At 46.7% G+C, this 20,532-nt stretch overlaps 1 pseudogene; it reads left to right on the top strand.

Moving 5' to 3' along the window:
* Positions 1-18,572: 18,572 nt before the first annotated feature.
* Positions 18,573-20,231, top strand: LOC141097701 (indolethylamine N-methyltransferase-like; annotated as a pseudogene).
* Positions 20,232-20,532: the final 301 nt, after the last annotated feature.

Here is a 20,532-nt window from a genome sequence, read left to right as displayed (position 1 = left end):
TCCGGCAGCTGGAGGGCAGGTTGGCGGCTCTTGAGCATCCAGCCTCAGCTGCAGATGTTACCGAGGTCGCGCTCCAGGCAGTCACAGGGGCTGTCTCCCGTGTGACCACTGCCATCCCTGCTCCGACTTTGTCCCACCTCCCGCTGCCCGAGAAGTTCTCGGGCGAGAGTGTCTCTTGTAGGGGTTTCGAGAGCCAGTGCGCTATACAGCTAGAGCTGCTGGCTGCACGATTCCCTTCTGAGCAGGCTAAGGTGGGATGTGTCGTTTCCCTCTTGTTGGGCAGGGCTTTGGATTGGGCCACACCGTTGTGGGAGCCTCTTTGATAGGCTACGGGGAGCGAGAGTGTTTACCAAACTTGATCTGCGGGGGGCTTACAACCTGATTCGCATCCGTGAGGGGGACGAATGGAAGATGGCATTTAACACCAGGGATGGGCACTATGAATACCTGGTGATGCCCTTCGGACTCTGTAATGCCCCGGCTGTTTTCCAAGACATTGTGAACGATATCTTCCGGTATATGCTTACCACCTCGGTAGTAGTCTATCTGGATGATATCCTCATCTACTCTCCAGATATTGACTCCCACCGGAGAGATGATTGCAAAGTTTTCGACCTCCTGCGGGCAAACTCCCTCTATGCCAAGTTGGAGAAGTGTCTGTTTGAGCAGGAGTCCTTGCCTTTCCTGGGCTATATCATCTCCTCCCAGGGATTGGCCATGGATCCTGCCAAGCTACAGGCGATGATGGATTGGCAGGAACCCCATTCTCTCAAAGCGGTGCAGCGCTTTATGGGATTCATAAATTACTATTGCCAATTCAACCTCCACTTCTCGACTTTGGTAGCCCCCTTGGTAGCCCTCACCAAGAAGGGTGCAAACCCCAAGTTATGGTCGGAACCTGTCTCCAAGGCCTTCTCCTCTATTAAGTCCCATTTCGCTAGCGCTCCCATTCTACATCACCCCGATGTGGATAAACCTTTCATTCTGGAGGTGGATGCCTCTACCGTCAGTGATGGAGTGGTCCTTTTCCAGAAGGACTCGCAAGGTCGGAAGAACCCATGCTTCTCCTTTTCCAAGACCTTCACACCATTGGAGAGGAATTATTCCATCGGGGACAGGGAGTTGCTAGTGATGAAGTTGGCCTTTTCAGAGTGGAAACACCTCCTGGAAGGGGCTCGCCACTGTTTCCAGGTGTTTACGATCACAAGAACTTGGTTTATTTACAAACAGCCCAGCGGCTAAATTCTCGCCAGGCCAGATGGTCTTTGTTCTTCTCCCGGTTCCACTTCACCCTTCATTTTCTCTCCGGGGAGATGAACGTCTGGGCTGATGCTCTCTCCCGCTTCGTGGTGTCATCAAAGAAGGAGGAGCCTCGGCTGATAGTCCCATCTGAGAGCCTGAGGACCTTGGCTCTGGTCACCCTTGAGTCTGTACCTCCAGGTTAGACTTTTGTCCCTGCCCATCTGCGACCGGAGGTCCTCTTTTGGGCTCATTCATCCAGAGTGGGTGGACATTTTGGGATGAAACGGACTTCTGAGCTTCTGGCGAGGACATACTGGTGGCTGCATATGGCCCGTGACATCAGGGACTATATTCAGGCGTGCGTCTCTTGCACCCAGAATCGGTCCCCTCTGCAGCAGCCCGCTGGACTACTCTACCCCCTGCCTGTAGCGGACAGGCCCTGGGAGATGGTCGGTATGGACTTTGTGGTGGGACTGCCCAAGTCCAAAGGCAGCACGGTCATTTGGGTTGTCACTGACCATTTCTCCAAGATGGTGCATCTGGTACCACTCTCTCGGTTACCTTCTGCAAGGGGCCTGGCAGCATTTTCATTAAGCATGTCTTCCGCCTACACGGCATGCCGGATAAGATTGTCAGTGACCAGGGTCCCCAGTTCGCATCTCGGTTTTGGAGAGAGCTATGTCACCTGCTCAGTATTGAGCTGAATCTCTCCTCGGCCTATCACCCCGAGTCGAATGGGTTGGTAGAGAGAGCCAACCAGACCCTGTTCACATATCTATGACATTTTGTCTCGGCCAGGCAGGATGACTTGGCATCCTTGCTGCGATGGGCGGAGTTTGCTTTGAACAACGCTGTGGCCGACTCCATCAGACAGACCCCATTCCTCCTTAATTATGGTCAGCATCCGCTCGTTCCTGTGCCAATGCCCAAGTCATCCACCGACTCTAGGGTGGCAGACAGGGCGGTGGAGGCACGTGACATTTGGGATCACACTCAGGATGCCATCTGGGCCTCCAAGGAGAGAATGAGGGTTTCCACTGACACTCACCGGCGCCCCGCTCCATCCTTTGCTCCCAGCGACTTGGTGTGGCTATCTTAACATCAGGCTGCGGGTTGAGTTCACACCTCGCTTTATTGGTCCCATTAAGGTCCTCGAGCAGGTTAACCCTGTGGTCTACCGTCTGGCTCTTCCTCCACAACTGGGTATCACTGACACCTTCCACGTGTCCCTCCTTAAATCCATTCACATGTCCCGGTTTTCGGAGTCACCTACCAGGACATCAAGCTTGTACTCGGACAAGTACGAGGTGAACGTGGGGTGTAAGGTGGTAGAGGGCAAAAAATATTATCTAGTGGACTGAAAGGATCATGGCCCAGAGGATAGGACTTGGGAATCTGTGGAGAATATTCATGCTCCCTTGCTCATTGCGGCCTTTGAGCATAGCAAGGCACAGAGGGAAGGGGGCCCTAGGAGGGGCTCTGTCAGTGGCTAGTTAATACGCCACAGTGCATACCAGCCTTCTGCACACTAGCATCCGATGGTGTCGCCCACTGCAGGGCACTATCGAACTTTTAATGGCTCTATGTTATAAACTTCTGTGAAGCGCTCGGAGGTTCAAAGTGCTAACCAAACATCTAGATAAGTTACTTAAGGGGTCTAGTTTCCAAATGGTGTCATTTGTGGGGGGTTTCCACTATTTAGGCATATCAGGGGCTCTAGAAATCGCGACATGGCGTTCAATCTCAATTCCAGCCAATTCTGCATTGAAAAAAGTCAAGCGATGATCCTTCCGTTCCAAGCCCTGCCGTGCACCCAAACAGTGGCTTACCCCACATATGGGGTATCGGCATATTCAGGAGAAATTGCACAACAAATTTTGTGGTTCATTTTCTCTTTTTACACTTGTGAAAATAAAAAAAATTGGTTCTGAATTAAAATGTTTGTAAAAAAAAGTTACCGTATTTTTCGGACCATAAGATGCACTTTTTTCCCCAAAAATTTTGGGGGAATGTGGGGGGTGCGTCTTATGGTCGCAATGCATGTTTACCTGGTGCGGTGGTGGCAGAGGGCGGGGCTCTGCGGTGCGGTGGTGGCAGCGGGCGGCGCTCTGCGGTGCGTTGGTGGCAGCGGGCTGTGCTCCGGTGCAGGGGCGGCGGCTCCGCCGGCGTTTCTTCGCAGCCCAGAGGCCCCCGCACGCCCCTTGCTGGGCGCCGCCATGTTGCGGTGGCCTCCGGGAGCATGGACGCCGGCAAGATGGCCGCCGGTCTGGGGACGGCGCATACGCAGCTTCAGATCTCGTGCCGAGATCTCGGGGGACGAGATCTCGTTGCCGAGATTTGAATCTCGTCCCCCGAGATCTCGGCACGAGATCTGAAGCTGCGCATGCGCCGTCCCTGGACCGGCGGCCATCTTGCCGGCGTCCATGCTCCCGGAGGCCACCGCAACATGGCGGCGCCCAGCAAGGGCTGTGCGGGGGCCTCCGGGCTGCGAAGAAACGCCGGCGGAGCCGCGTCCCCTGCACCGGAGCACAGCCCGCTGCCACCACCGCACCGCAGAGCGCCGCTCGCTGCCACCACTGCAGAGCCAAGCTGCCCCTGCCCCAGCACAGCTGCCCCTGCCCCAGCACAGCTGCCCCTTCCCCAGCTGCCCCAGCACAGCTGCCCCTGCCACAGCTGCCCCTGCCCCAGCACAGCTGCCCCTGCCATAGCTGCCCCAGCACAGCTGCCCCTGCCACAGCTGCCCTTGCCCCAGCCCACCTGCCCCAGCACAGCTGCCCCAGCCCACCTGCCCCAGCACAGCTGCCCCTGCCACAGCTGCCCCTGCCCTAGCACAGCTGCCCCAGCACAGCTGCCCCTGCCCCAGCACAGCTGCCCCAGCACAGAGCCGCCGCCACCGCACGAGCCTGGACCACTGAATGACCCCTGTGACTACTTCTCCACCTGTGCCGGATCCCTTCCCAGGTAAGCTGAATTCGGACTGTAAGACGGACCCCCATTTGACACATTATTTTTTTTTTCCCTATTTTCCTTCTGAAAATTGGGGTGCGTCTTATGGTCCGGTGCGTCTTATAGTCCGAAAAATGCGGTAAATGTTTTTCCTTCCACATTGCTTCAGTTCCTGTGAAGCACATAAAGGGTTAACAAACTTCTTTAATGTGGTTTTGAGCACCTTGAGGGATGCAGTTTTTAGAATGGTGTCACTTTTGGATATTTTCTGTCATATTGACCCCTCAAAGTGACTTCAAATGTGATGTGGTCCCTAAAAAATGGTTTTGCAAATTTTGTTGCAAAAATGAGAAACTGCTGGTCAGCTTTTAACCCTTATACGTTCCTAACAAAAAAATTTTGTTTCCAAAATTCTGCTGATGTAAAGTAGACATGTGTGAAATGTTATTTATTAAGTATTTTGTGCGACTATCTCTCTGATTTAAGAGCATAAAAGTTAAGTTTTGAAAATTGAAAAATTTTTAAAATCTTTAATATTTTTTACAGGAGAACATGGGCTTTGCTTGGATTAGGAGAAGAATAAAGATGGCAAAACTGTGTGGTCTTTTATTTAATTAAAATACTTTATTCTGTGTGTGTTTATTTAACCCATTAAAAAATAAATAATGAGTAATGGATAAGTGTCTTATTGACACCTCTCTATTTCTAAGCCAAGCTTAATGTCACCTTACAATACAAAGGTGACATTAACCACTTATTACCCTATATGCCACCACTACAGGGCAATGGGAAGAGAGAGGCTAAGTGCAGGAATTGGCGCATCTGTAAGATACGCCTTTTCTAGGGTGGCTGGGGGCAGATGTTTTTAGCCACGGCGGACCAATAACCATGGTCCCTTCCTAGGCTATTAATATCTGCCCTCCGTCAATGGCTTTCTCTCTCTGGCACAGAAAATTGCGCGGGAGCCCACGCCAGTTTTTCACATGAATACATTCTTTTATTAAATACATACAACTCCAAAATTTTACACACACATATACTACTAACACTATTAGTCACTGACATATATAAATCTAAGTTTTCTGCAATGGTTTACTGTAAGTAAACCATGTCTTCTATACTGTCAGCTCCTGCTTTCATTTTACAGAAGTCAACAAATGAATTACCAGCTTTTCTTAGGCTACTTTTACACATCAGGTTTTCGCCGTCAGGCGCGTTCCGGCGTCGTGCCGGAGTGCCGGATCCGGCAAATGTTTTGTAAAACCGGATGTGACGGATCCGGTTTTCTGCCGGATCCGTCTTGCGCATGACAGCCAAAACCGGATCCGTCTCATCCGGTTCATCCGGTTTTCGATCTGTTTTTCGACGGATTACGCCGGATCCGGTTTTTAAAAAGGCCCCTTGTGGCCTTCCGAACGGGATTGGCTACTAAAAAAGTATATATACCGTGTTCCTACAGCCCTTCTTTGACAGGTTGTAGAGGAGAAAGTGCAGGTTGGAGAGAAGAGCAAGTGACTGGCGAAGATGGATGTTGTGATTGGAAATATTTTGAAGAATTTGGTGGATTTTACAGCACAGGCGAATCGTTTGAGAGTGATTGTTCTGGAGAAGGAGAGAGCGAGACAGCAGCGCATAAGGCATCGTAGACGACGTTTGTGGATCCACCCCATCACAGCCAAGAGAATGACGCGTGGGGTCTATTCTACACTCTGCATGGACCTTAGACGAAACCCGGAGAAATTTTTTGGATATGTTCGGATGAAAATGGAGAATTTTGATTACTTGGTGGAGCGCATTGCACACCTGATAAGAAAATCAGACACCTATTGCGGCTTCTCTGTTTCACCCACAGAGCGTCTGATGGTGACTTTAAGGTAAAAGCCACATTTATTGGATATGCTCGCATCAGAGCACACTTTCACTGCAATCTTGTTGGTGGTAGTTTGTATCTCCAAGTGTTATAGCTGAGTTTTGGTATGTAATGCTGTTATTTTAAACTAATTGATTGTTTTTTAATTCCCCACAGATTTCTTGCGACTGGAGAATCCATTTCGTCACTGCATTTCCAGTACAGACTCGGGATTTCCACCATATCTGGAATAGTGAAGCACACATGCCGTGCACTGTGGGACTCGTTAGCTGAAGAGTTTTTACCAGAGCCCACAACAGAGAGGTGGATTGAAATTTCTGAAAAGTTTCTACAGATATGTCAGTTTCCGAACTGCTTGGGCGCTGTGGACGGGAAACATATCCGCATTGTAAAGCCAGCAGGATCGGGATCGGAATATTTCAATTACAAGAAATATTTTTCAATTGTCCTCATGGCCATCGCTGACGCGGAATACAAATTTTTTGCTCTTGATATTGGGGCCTATGGCCGCTCCAATGACTCTCAAGTTTTCAAACTGTCTGCCATGGGGCGTAAACTGTATGGAAACACCTTCCAGTTCCCATCCCCTAGACCGCTGCCGCAAACATCTGGTCCACCTATGCCATTTGTCTGTGTAGGGGATGAAGCATTCCAGCTGTCAGAACACCTTTTGAAACCGTAAGGTAGCAGAGGATTGTCAAGAACAAAACGCATTTTTAATTACCGCCTCACAAGAGCAAGAAGAATGGTTGAATGTACCTTTGGTATTCTGACAGCCAAATGGCGGGTCCTATTGACTGCGATCAACCTCAAGACAGAAACTGTTGACGAGGTGATCAAAGCTTACGTGGTGCTCCACAATTTTGTTATCTGCAAGGAAACCATTTCAATTGAGGACACCTCTGAAGAAACCACCTTGCAAGATTACCAGAACATTACCAGTAGAAGTTCTGTGACGGTTTCAGTAATGAGGGACAATTTTGCACAATACTTTATGTCGCCTCAAGGCAGAATAGACTGGCAGGATGACAGAGTGTGAAAGATTTGTGCCCTAACCAAACTTGTGTACCTTCTGTACCAACAGTATATACCTTTGCCAACCAAAGTTGGCTATCTTGTCCTGGTTTAACTATTTTTACCTTTAGGCCACAGGTGTGTACCTGGTTGTGTTTTATGCAAAGTATTTCACCTTTTAACTAAAGTTGTCTACATTGTTAGGAAATCACCAACAAGATACACAACTTTTTTGGTGAAATACTTTGCTTCAAACACAACCAGGAACACAACTGTGGCCAAAAGGTAAAATTTATTTACCTTTTACCTACAGTTATATACCTGGTTTTGAAAACCTTTTTACCTTTTAAATACCCTGTATTTAACCTTTTTTTTTACCATATTTCGCCGCAGAAAGAAATGACAGACAACCAGTGTAAAACAATAATTAAACTTTTAATGAAAAATTTTTTTTTTATAAAACTTTTTTGAAATTTAAATAAACTTTTTTATTAAACCTTTGAAGCCATAAAATTGGTCATTTATTGAAATACACACATTTTTATAAATTTGTGTAGTGTGGGGTGGAAATACTGCTGGAGGGGCTGCGGGACACTTCAACACTGGGAGTGTGGAGAGAGGACTTGGATCGTGGTGGGGAAGGAACAGTTAGAGGTGAAGGTGTGAAAAAAGCTAGAGAATGGGTGGACATGTGGGAGGCAGAAGAGGTGGTGGGTGGTGGAGTGGAGGGTTGTGCAGGGACTGTAGGAGCAGATGATGTGGATGGAAAGTGGTATGGGGAATGAGTTTGGTACGGGGCAGGTTCCTGGAAGTGGGGAGATGTCTGGTAATGGGGAGGTTGCTGGTACTGGGGGGGTGGCTGGTATGTAATAGGAGGGGGAGGAGGGAAAGTGGCTGGAGGGGGTGCAGGTGGAGGAACTACTGGGGTGGGAGGAGGAGGTTGGGAGGTAACGTGCTGGAGTGCACCGTGGCACGAATGCATTACATGCATCTGCTGGCTAGGAGAGAGCGTTTCCATGTGCTCCACAACAGACCTGAAAAAGGTGTGGTTTGGCGAAGATCTTGCTTCTGAATGCATGGTTTGCAGAAGTGTCTTCACCTCCAGAATGCTGGAGTTGATCTGCTGAAAGCCTGCGGAGATTTGCTCTGACAAGACTTTTAGACAGTTCTGGAAAGATGCATTCAGATGCAAGAACTCTGGCGCATAAGTCTTTTCCTGACCCCTCTGCCGCTGCCGCCCAGTACCCGCAGGTGTACTAGAGGTGGCAGGGGCAGAAGGGTGGGATAAAGGGAAAGCGATCTCCTCACCAGCAGCTCCATGTAATGTTGTTGGCCACGATGCTCCTGCACTGGTGGATGGGACAGATGGGTCTAATGTGTGGGAAGGCTGGGAAGGTGCAGATGTACCGGAGCGGTCGAAGTGTCCCTCGGTGCCGGTCTCCTCAGGGATCGCCTCAGAAGGGTCCAACCGTGCAGGCTCCCGAGTGCTGCTCACCGTACTGTGGAATAAAGAGAAAAAAAACAATTAAAATAGTGACATGGCGTGGCCCTGGCTGAAAAAAATTTTTTACATCTAAACATTTTTTTTTTACATGTGGTGTGTAATATTTACCTTCTGGTGACCATTGTATCCCGGAGGAACGACAGGGCTCGTGCATACTTGTACTTGCTCCTGCGTCCTCCAGATCCACTCGGGGCCCGCATCTCTTTATTGAACTCCTTCTTGAAACGATCCCTCACAGACCGCCACCGCTTCACAATTCTCTCCCCTGAAACGAGAAGGGACAAAGTGGTTAGTATACAACATCAGTGTTTCCCAAACTCCAGTCCTCGTGGTCCCCAGGGGTCATGTTTTCATGATTTCCATAGTAAATAGAAATTCTGAACACATGATCCGTGGGGACCACGAGGGCTGGAGTTCGGGAAACACTGGTTTACATCAAGCAACCGGTACTGTATATACTTACGCTCTTTAATCTGGGCCCAAGCATCGAGGTCCTCCCAGCGGTCCACAAGGAGCGAATAGATTTCCTCCCAGAGCCGTCGGGTAAGTATCAGCTCAGCATGGCGGCGGTCAGCCATATTCCATAGCGGCTCCCTTTCTCTGACGAGATCGATTAGCTGGTCAACATCAATTCCTCCAACCTCACCGTCAGAGTCGGGAGCATGCTGTGAAGGCTGTTAAAGTAAAAGAGAAAAATAGCAAAATTAGGCACCACACTTTAAGACATGAAATAAAAAGTGTACCAGAATTTAACTTAAATATTATACTTACATGCTGGTGACCGCCGCGATGCTGTCGCCGACGACCCTGGGAGGCACTGCGAGGACCTCTTGGCCGAGCACCAGATTGGGAAGACTAGAGAAGAAAAGAAAAAAATTTATGTGTTTGGATGTTGGCATATTTGTTTGCTATGTGATGTCTGCGGTACATTGTGGCGCTCATAGACTTTCATTGTGTGAAAAAGCCGGACGCGCCGGATCCGGGGGGTCCGGCTTTTTCGCCGAAGACAAAAAACGTTACAGTAGCCTTTTTTTTCCAGACGCCGGATTGCGACACAGTGCCGGATCTGGCGAAAACCGGACGAAACGTATGGCCATCCGGCGCGATCCGGCGCTAATGCAAGTCAATGGGGGGAAATCGGATCCGGCATTGCATTTCGCCGGATCCGGTTTTTGTCAAAAGAGCCGGATCGCGCCTGACGGCGAAAACCTGATGTGTGAAAGAGGCCTTATATCTATCTTTCTGCACAATATTAATACATATATATATATATACTGTATATATATATATATACAGTTTATATATATGTATTATATATATGTATACAGTATCATATCATATTTTTATATATATATATATGTATATATATATATATACACAGTATATTGCATATATATTATATATGTGTATATATATTACTTATATATTATATACTAGCTGAATAGCCTGGCGCTGCCCGGGCATAGTAACTAACTGTGGTTAGTTATAGAAAATTATAATTATCCTCCATCCCATAGTCCCGTGCCCATATACCCTTCATACATATCCACGATCCCATAGGCCCGTGCCCATATACCCATCATACATATCCTCCATCCCATAGTCGAGTGCCCATATACCCATCACACATCCTCCATCCCATAGTCCCATGCCCATATACCCATCATACATATTCTCCATCCCATAGTCCCATGCCCATATACCCATCATACATATTCGCCATCCCATAGTCGAGTGTCCATATACCCATCACACATCCTTCATCTCATAGTCCCATGCCCATATACCCATCATACATATCCTCCATCCCATAGTCTCGTGCCCATATACCCATCATACATATCCGCCATCTCATAGTCCCGTGCCCATATGCCCATCATACATATACTCCATCCCATAGTCCAGTGCCCATATACCCATCACACATCCTCCATCCCATAGTCCCGTGCCCATATACATATCCGCCATACCATAGTCCCGTGCCCATATACCCGTCAAACATATCCTCCATCCCATAGTCCAGTGCCCATATACCCATTACACATCCTCCGTTTTTTTAATGGATTGCACTCGTCCGTATTTCTCGCAAATGAGTATGAGCCCTAAGAAATAGTTATATTGAGTTGGATCTCTGGTATCTAGGAGGTACGCGGGATGCAGTGACGAGCAGGAGGCAGAGCAAGGGTTAAACACATATGAATATATAGGATAAAGCTGACGAGTTCTCCACGCAGGGAGGTGAAATACAAATATACAATGTCACCCAGGATAAACAATATGGGGCGAGAGGTGACCGTTATGTGGCCACTGTGTGGGCAGCTAGGGACCCTTGGGGGCTAGACATGGGAACGAACAACGGTGAGTCACTTATTGGTCTCTGACGTCCTGCAGAGGTGGTGTGCGGGGAATGTCCTGCCAGTGCCTTAGTCGATGTGCCCAGCCGAGGAAGTGTTGCCGGAGGATTTAGAAGTACTTGCGCTCCGGTGGTGTGGGTGTACACAGGCCCCACGTTGTTCTCCTGAGGCCAGGGCTCCTGCAGTGGGGAGAGGAGGAGGCCGCGGATCCCGGGGAGGGGGCTGCAACCGCGGTGTCTCCCTCCGAGTCTGTCAAGACCGGTGGTGCCAGGCGGGCTGCCCACGGGGAAGCGCTGTCCAATGTGTGGGAGGGTGCCGTGCCTGAGGGTGCACCGTGGGCTGAGCTCTGCAGCGGCCCGGGGAGTGGCTTCTGCTCCGGTCAAGTGGTACGGGCTGTCTGCCCTATCAGGTTGGGTGCTGTAGCTCCAGCCTGGAAAGCGCTGACTCACATCTCAAGGGAGACGCCCGCTCGGCTTCTTCCACCTTTTTTTTGGTCCGGTTATTATAATGTATATGAATTATATTTATAAATCATCATTATGTGCACTAATGCTTCCCCTTTGATATATGGTGTGCTCTATTTTTATATTTCATGCTTTTCTGTGCTTTTTATGCATTTTGTATATGTATGATGTGTGCCTATAATTTTGCCCTTTTGTAAGAACTGCTACCGCACACGTGCGGGACGGCCCTTCTTCTGCTCTCCTCACTTCCACCCGTGGTCTGGCGTCTGACCTCACGGGGCCCTGTGTGCTTGTCAGCGTCAGCTGGTGTGGCGGTAAGGGGCAGGGGGGTGCGACCATGGCACCGCTTGATTGGCAGCACTTTTACACAGGCACCCATAAATAGCCTGAATATCTGCAACACTATATGCCCCATGAGGAAGGAATTTTTTCCGAAACGTGCGTTGGGGCCAGCAGTGGGCAGTGTGTGGTGTTCCTCCAAACCCTGGTATGTGTTCCATCAGATATTTGTTTTATATATGGCTATAATATTTGCTTTTTACTATTAGTGGATATCAGCCTGGGATTATCCCTGTTATCTAGACAATGTGCTGTCCATCTACTTAACCTAAGCCGTTATTGGCCACTATTATGGCCATATGCACTTTATTGTGATTTAGCTATCTACTAGAGTTTGTGCCATATTCATGATGCTACAATTGAGGCAATCACCGTTTACTGTTTCACTGATGCTTCTGCAGTTTACATGTGTCACTTTTTAATCCATATTTGTTACCTATCTGGTGTTCTAATAAAGATTTGCTATTTTTCATAATACTACTATTTTTGGACTTTTTTGCCTGAAATCGTACCCTCGAGGATCACGGGTGACAGCCCTCCTAGTTCCAGCCCAGACACACAGCCGGTCCTCTTTTCTGGACCCACCCCCCTACAGATCTATCATGTGAAAGTAACTGCACATAAGCAGGGCCATATTAAGCCATAACCGGCCCCTTGGCTTTTATATACAGTACTTTGCCCCCTCCAGCACTTCAATTTTTCTCCCTTTTACAGTTTTTAGCAGTGCCAACCTCTTTTCTCACAGCACATTCATTGTTCCTTATCTTTTCTCTTTCAAATTCTGATTTTGGCAACTACAGTTGTGGCCAAAAGTATTGACACCCTTGCAATTCTGTCAGATAATACTCAGTTTCTTCCTGAAAATGATTGCAAACACAAATTCTTTGGTATTATTATCTTCATTTAATTTGTCTTAAATGAAAAAACTCAAAAGAGAATGAAGCAAAAAGCAAAACATGGATCATTTCACACAAAACTCCAAATTTTGGGCCAGACAAAAGTATTGGCACCCTCAGCCTAATCCTTTTTTCAACAACCTTTAGCCAAAATAACTGTGACCAACTGCTTCCGGTAACCATCAATGAGTTTCTTACAATGCTCTGCTGGAATTCTAGACCATTCTTCTTTGGCAAACTGCTCCAGGTCCCTGATATTTGAAGGGTGCCTTCTCCAAACTGCCATTTTTAGATCTCTCCACAGGTGTTCTATGGGATTCAGGTCTGGACTCATTGCTGGCCACCTTAGAAGTCTCCAGTGCTTTCTCTTAAACCATTTTCTAGTGCTTTTTGAAGTGTGTTTTGGGTCATTGTCCTGCTGGAAGACCCATGACCTCTGAGGGAGACCCAGCTTTCTCACACTGGGCCCTACATTATGCTGCAAAATTTGTTGGTAGTCTTCAGACTTCATAATGCCATGCACACGGTCAAGCAGTCCAGTGCCAGAGGCAGCAAAGCAACCCCAAAACATCAGGGAACCTCCGCCATGTTTGACTGTAGGGACCATGTTCTTTTCTTTGAATGCCTCCTTTTTTCTCCTGTAAACTCTATGTTGATGCCTTTGCCCAAAAAGCTCTACTTTTGTCTCATCTGACCAGAGAACATTCTTCCAAAACATTTTAGGCTTTTTCAGGTAAGTTTTGGCAAATTCCAGCCTGGCTTTTTTATGTCTCGGGGTAAGAAGTGGGGTCTTCCTGGGTCTCCTACCATAGAGTCCCTTTTCATTCAGACGCCGACGGATAGTACGGGTTGACACTGTTGTACCCTCGGACTGCAGGGCAGCTTGAACTTGTTTGGATGTTAGTCGAGGTTCTTTATCCAACATCCGCACAATCTTGCGTTGAAATCTCTTGTGAATTTTTCTTTTCTGTCCACATCTAGGGAGGTTAGCCACAGTGCCATGGGCTTTAAACTTCTTGATGACACTGCGCACGATAGACACAGGAACATTCAGGTCTTTGGAGATGGACTTGTAGCCTTGAGATTGCTCATGCTTCCTCACAATTTGGTTTCTCAAGTCCTCAGACAGTTCTTTGGTCTTGTTTCTTTTCTCCATGCTCAATGTGGTACACACAAGGACACAGGACAGAGGTTGAGTCAACTTTAATCCATGTCAACTGACTGCAAATGTGATTTAGTTATTGCAACACCTGTTAGGTGCCACAGGTAAGTTACAGGTGCTGTTAATTACACAAATTAGAGAAGCATCACATGATTTTTCGAACAGTGCCAATTCTAATGTCCACCCTCTTTTTTATGTTTGGTGTGGAATTATATCCAATTTGGCTTTAGGACAATTCTTTTTGTGTTTTTTCATTTAAGACAAATTAAATGAAGATAATAATACCAAAGAATTTGTGTTTGCAATCATTTTCAGGAAGAAACTGAGTATTATCTGACAGAATTGCAGGGTGTCAATACTTTTGGCCACAACTGTACATATTGGCTATCATTTATTGTTTGTAGCCATTTAGAAATGGGCAGCACTTTGGACACATTTTATAAGTGGTCATAAACTTGTAAATAACTCACGAAAAATAAAGTTGCACACCATTTTTTTTTCTTGTGAAATTCTTAATAAGTTTGATGTTTCACATGACCCTTTTCCCATTGGAAAAAATAAAGTTGGTTCCAAAATGGCCAACTTCAAAATGGCCACCATGATCACTACCCATCTTGAAAAGTTTCCCCCTCCCATATACTAATGTGCCACCAACAAGAAGTTGATATCACCAACCATTCCTGCTGGCATAGGCAATCACTCTCTGCCTTTCTGCACTTGTGACAGCACTGCTCCCAATCCCACGTTTCTGAGGTCAGTGTAAAATATAAATGGTTGGTCATAGTCAGGGTAGGCCAGGTCTTCATCTCCCGTGAGAGCCAATTTCAACAGGGTGAAGTATTCTTCTATCTTGTTGTTCCATTCGAACGGAGGACTCCTGTTCTTGGCCTTCTTGGGTTGGCCCACTGGGCGGTCTCACAGCGGTGCGGCTATCTTGGTGTAGCCTTTGATGAATCTCCGGTAGTAGCCTACCAACCCGAGGAACTGCCGTACTTCATGAATAATGTTGTGTCTTTGCCAGTCCCTGTTAACAGTGTTCTAGTGCCACGCCTTTTGCACTTACTACATGGCCTAGGTACTGCACCTTGGGTTTTAAAAGGTGACATATGGACAGCTTCACTTACAGGCCAAAGTTGGACAGGGCTTCGAACACCTCGGCCAGGTGCTTCAAGTGGTCTTCATAGGTCTTGTAGAAGATGATGACGTCAACCAGGTACAATAGAACTATCTCGAAGTTCTTGTGCCTGAAGCAACACTCAATCAACCTCTGGAATGTCCCCAATGCGTTGCAAAGCCCAAAAGGCATGCAGTTGAACTCATATAAGCCCATGGGTGTCGTGAAGGCAACCTTCTCTCTATCTTCCTCTGCCACGGGAACCTGCCAGTACCCACTGATGAGATCCAAGGTGGAAAAATAGTTAGCAGATTCCAGGGCAGTTTATAACTCCTCAATTTGTGGTAATGGGTAAGCATCTTTACCTGTTGCCTCTGCATCAAGGCTTTGATCTCCTTCTGCAGGACTTGCTGCTCACTGGAACTGGCAGTTTCGGCTACCTGTGACAATAGAACAATAATCTCGCCAAGACAATTTTCTATCACATTTGTACCTTGGGTCATCATTGGGTTACATTCTCTCCAATCAATATCTAGAATTATCAGACCTTGGGCTTTCAACTCTTCTTGCCCCACCTTAATGGTCACCTCTTTATAGCCCACTTGTGGCAAAGGCTGACCATTACTGGCGACTATTGTCAGATCATTATTTGGGCCGCGGATAATAGCAGAGTCAGCCCTCTACCGTTTGTAAAGGATATATCGCATTGTCGTCACCTGGGAGCCAGTGTCCAGTAAAGCGTTCATCGGGATGCCATCAATCACAACTGGGAGGATTGGTCGTCCTCCAACGTACTTGTCTCGCCAGCTCTGCGGGCCTGGTCGCCTTATTCCAGGGGGTTGGCTCTCTGCCCCAGGGGTTGCCCGTTTAAAGGACATCCACTTGTGAAGTGCCCCGCCTTGCGGTGGCAAATGGGTTGTCCAGTCAAATTGTAGCGATTGTTGTCTCTTCCCCGATCGGTGGGATTCTCTTCTACCGTTGCCACGGTACATCATCTGAACTGGAGGCCAGCTGGATCTTTTCTTTTGGGGACAATACTTGCATGGACTGCACGGTTTCAGTCAGCGCAGCCACACTTTTGGTTTACTCCTGGACCTTGAGACGTAGCTTTGCAGAAACGTCTATCTATTATCTATGGTTTACACGTCGGCCTCAGCGGGGGTCTGGGGAAGTAGCGCCGCCTCCTGTTGGTATGTAATTGTTGGGCTCCTAGGGGGAGCTGTGCCCCTGGAATTTGGTTCACGCAGCACCCGGATGGCCCTATCTTTAAAGTGCGCAAAGTCCAGGTCAGGGTTTTGTAGGGCCATGATGCGCAGCTGAGTCATTTGAGTGCTGGACAGGAGCCCCTCACTAAACTGCTCGGTTAGCAATCGATCCTGATCTTGCACATTGTCGGGGTCAACCTGCTTAATGGCCCGCAGCGCCTCCTGAAGATTAAGGGCACAGTCCCATATACTGTCCTGCACCCTTTGTTTCCACATAAAGAATCTCATTTTTATATCTGCTGCAGTGCGCGTGTCAAAGGTGTCCTTCAGCCTGTCCTTCAGATCCTTCAGTCCTTCAGATTTGCTCGATAGCTCTTTTATCAGTGTCTGGCCAGGACTTTACCTCCCTCTGGGCCACACCAGTTAACTGGCCAGTGAGGATGCTGACCTTTTGACTCTCAGACAAGGGGTACACTTCATACAAACTAAATAGTTTCTCCTTGAAATCGCTCTGGGTGTGCGACTCTCCTGAGTATTGTAGTAGCCAGGCCGCTCCCGGTATATATGGCTTGATAGCGGCATCATGGGGGCTGCGGCCGCCGCTTGATCTCCACCCGGGTTGGACATTTTCTTCCCCCCTAGTGAACCTTAGCCGGGTTCTGTGTTTCTGCTGGCTTATTAGTCTGCTGTTCTGTAGGCGGGATTAATCGAGCGCACAGGGGTTCCGGGTCAGGGCCTTCTGCATTCTGCACGCTGTGCGGCGTGATAATGACGGATACCAAACAATTCAATAAAGTTTATAGCACACAGGACCCGGTGGTTCTGGGCTGAGAAATCCTGTTTGTGACATCAAATTGACACGCCCGCCAGAGTCGGGGGATACTCAGAATCGGACCGGACAGTTCTTTGGGGGAGGTCACTGGACCGTGATCCATTTCTGTGGCCCTGGCCGTGTCAAAAAATGGCAGATAGTAATATGGTATAGAGCGGGGCCCCAGGGTAAATATTTTTGACTGTTCAGGTGGTGGTGAACGTTAAGGTGCAGAGAATAAGTAAGGGACACAGAGAAGTGCAGTTTTCTTTACCTTTTACTTCTTGGTGGATGAAAATGTAATGCGGGGTACCAGTTACAGATGACAGAAGGAGTCCGGCTAGCCTGGAGGCATTCAGGGGGTCCACCCTGCCAGGTGGGGATGGGGACCTTCCTGCTGCGCTCTCATTTTGGGTTACTGCTGCCTGTATTTAAGCTGCGGCCCTCTCCCGCGTGTTGATTTTAACCTGTATGGCAGACAGCATGAGCCTATCATGGACACTGCCTTTTCACTGTGAGCCCCGACCTCTTGGTCTGCTGCAGTGCCTCCGGGTGTTCGGTGTGGCCAGGGAGCTTGCCATCCCCTGCCCTCGAGATTCGGCTGTCAGTGCGTACAGCACCCACCCAGCCAAGGATTCTGGCATCTTTTTTGTCAGTGCTCCACTCTGGGGTCAGCTCCATGCAGCTTCAATTCCCCAGAGCCCTTGACTCCACTCCTATCCCTTCCTTCTCCACAGACCAACCGCTCAAAAGAATTAACTGACTCCTCCTCCCGACTAGAGCTCCCCCTCTGGCCTGGAGCAGGAATTGTGATGCATGCTGTGTATTACCTGGTATGGTGACCCCCCCTACCTCCAGGCATGACATCACCCCAAAGAGGGAGGCAATGTCACCGTGGCAACCGGACTCTGGGGTGCCACTCCCAGCATGTCCGGGCCCTGATTAAGTGAGTGGACTGTCACTCACCACACTGACAGCTCAGCACACAGCCTCAGATTGGATGACTGGCCTGTCTATCATGATACTGACAGCTCAGCACACCCATACCCTTTAGTGTCTAAATCCATGGCTGAGTTTGTGAAAAATTGTTCTCTATTCATATATGTTAATGAGATGTTCGGTGCATGTTGGGAGTGAGCAAGCAGTTCAGTGATTACAAGAAATGAGAAGATCATTCTCTAGGCATTTTCTGCTCTGAAGCAAGTCAATAGCAAGGTTCAAGAGACACCCATAAGATGTCGGGCATATTGTTAGCATTTTTGTTTAAAAAATTGAAAGCGTTTTTTTTTCATTGTTGGATGAAGTAAAAAAAAAATCATCTGGAAAAGGCAAGTAAAAAAAGCCCCCAAAAATATGGAAAATATCTCAAAATAACCAGAATATAGTAAAAAAAAAAAGAAAATTCAGGAAAAAAAAATATTCTTGTATCCTGAAGCGTCTTCCTTTGAAAAATGTCACAGTTTTGTCAACCTGAATAAAACATTGTTTGTACATACTCTAAAACCAACTTGTTTATAGAAAGATCATACAATTTCCACGTGAGTATATACGGTAATCCCATGAACCTTACATTAAGATGAGGACTCGTCATCACCTGATAATTAATTCTTAGAAGCGTTGCAAATTATATAAAGACCTCAACAGACTATTAGAGACAAGCAACTCATCCGTGACATAAGACTACACAATGGATTCCTCTAACTATAAGATTTACCATGAAGATGGCTTTGATGCCAGACAAAATCTGGAAACTTATTTTTCAGATAAACCTGAAATGATTTTTGGTGATGATTCCATAATATTTCCCCTTGAAAATCTTACAAAAACTTTTGCAGAGGGTACGTGGTTTATTAATCTTTCTAAACTGAACAAAAATGTAAATGTAACGAATTTGTTTTTGTTCCCATTTTTCATGAGCTGAACTCAAAGATCTAAGACTTTTTATATGTACACAAAAGGTCTTTGCGGAGGGAAGGGGCAGAAAACTAGTGAGTATCTGGTGTGACCACCATTTGCCTGACGCAGTACAGGAAATCTCCTTTGCATAGAGTTGATAAGGTTATTAATAGTGGCCTCTGGAATGTTGGTCCTCTCCTCTTTAATGGCTGTGTGAAGTTGGTGAATATTGGTGGGAACTTCAACACGCTGTTGTATGCGTCGATCCAGAGTGTAAAAATAACTCGGCAATATGATTCTACCGGTCAGTACAGTTATTGTGACACCAAACTTGTCTTTTTTTTCTATATTTTAAATAGTGACAAAAATGATGAAATTTGTTAAAAAAAAGAAAAAATAATATTCGCTTGTGTTGACAATTTCCAAGACTCGTAACGTTTTCATTTTCTGGCCTATTGAGCTAGGTGAGGGTTTCATTTTTACATGATCATCTGATGTTTTTAATTTTGTAGATATGACATTTTGATTGCTTCTTTCTGAATTTATTTTTATAGATTACCAACAACTGGAAAGCTGTAATTCTGTTATTTTGATTTTGCTTTTAATCTTTACAGGTGTTGGGGCCATATTTTGATAGATAGGACTTTTACAGATGTGGTGATGCAGAATATATATATACGAGTATATATTTTTTTCTTATACAAATAAATATATATATATTCAGCAGATGAGGCCATGCTGTATGTTATAGATCCTGAGCACGTACCATGTAAGTGCAGTAAATGTACAGCAGGTCTTAATAGTTTAGTGATCTTCCAGATGTGCAGTAAATGGATAAGTAGTGCATATTCATGGGTGGGAAGGGATTAGAGGTGTGCTGTTCTCTCTTGTCGCATTTATCCAACATTTGTCCATAGGAAGTGACAGCGCAGCAGCCCATAAGTGGCCACTGATGAGCTGTAGGTGTTTTTATTTTGCAAGGGGGTCTACTTCATTTAAGAAGCGATTGTTCATATAGTAGATAACCTTTTTAGGATATGTATAGTGGACATAGTGAATATAGATAACGATGAATCATGACTTCCTCTTGTATGCATCTAACAATATTCAGACATTTTTTCTACAGGTCACATTAAAGGAGACATTTTGATTGAGGTCAGTGCTAGTTCCACAATTCGCCGTCTGTGAATTCTTTAAACATATCATTGTGCTGAAGGCCAATGACAGATGCATCATGGAGCTGAAAAGATGGATGCATGAACGTACAGGAGCATTTGAGTGGGACCATGCTGCGAAACATCATGCAGACATAGAAGGAAAAAGGTGAAATATATTGTACTGGTAGTCTACAAACAAAACGAAAACATGTAAAATATTGTATGTCTTCCACCAACCCTATTTTAAAATGTTATTCTATTGAAATTTCAACTGTCAGTAAAAATGTCTACTTTTAGCAATTTGGTTGAAAATTTTGAATCATTGAATTCTTCTGAAATGACACAGTATGCCTGTGATCACCACACATTTGAGTCAGAGGTATAATCAAGAGAATCCTATAAGTACAGCTCTGCATTTGCCTCCATGTATGCCACTGATTAGCCATATAGTGACAAATATCACTCATTAGTAGTGATGAGCGAACGTTCTCGCCATTACTCGTTACTCGCCCGAGTATCACGGTACTCAGTGTACTCGGCGAGTACTGAGCATTTCCA

Source organism: Dendrobates tinctorius, unplaced genomic scaffold, assembly GCF_039654945.1.
Source record: "Dendrobates tinctorius isolate UK_male_01 unplaced genomic scaffold, ASM3965494v1 ptg000086l, whole genome shotgun sequence".
In the NCBI taxonomy this organism is placed as follows: domain Eukaryota; kingdom Metazoa; phylum Chordata; class Amphibia; order Anura; family Dendrobatidae; genus Dendrobates; species Dendrobates tinctorius.
Note: the sequence above shows the minus strand (reverse complement) of the source record. Positions and strands in the feature narration are given on the sequence as shown.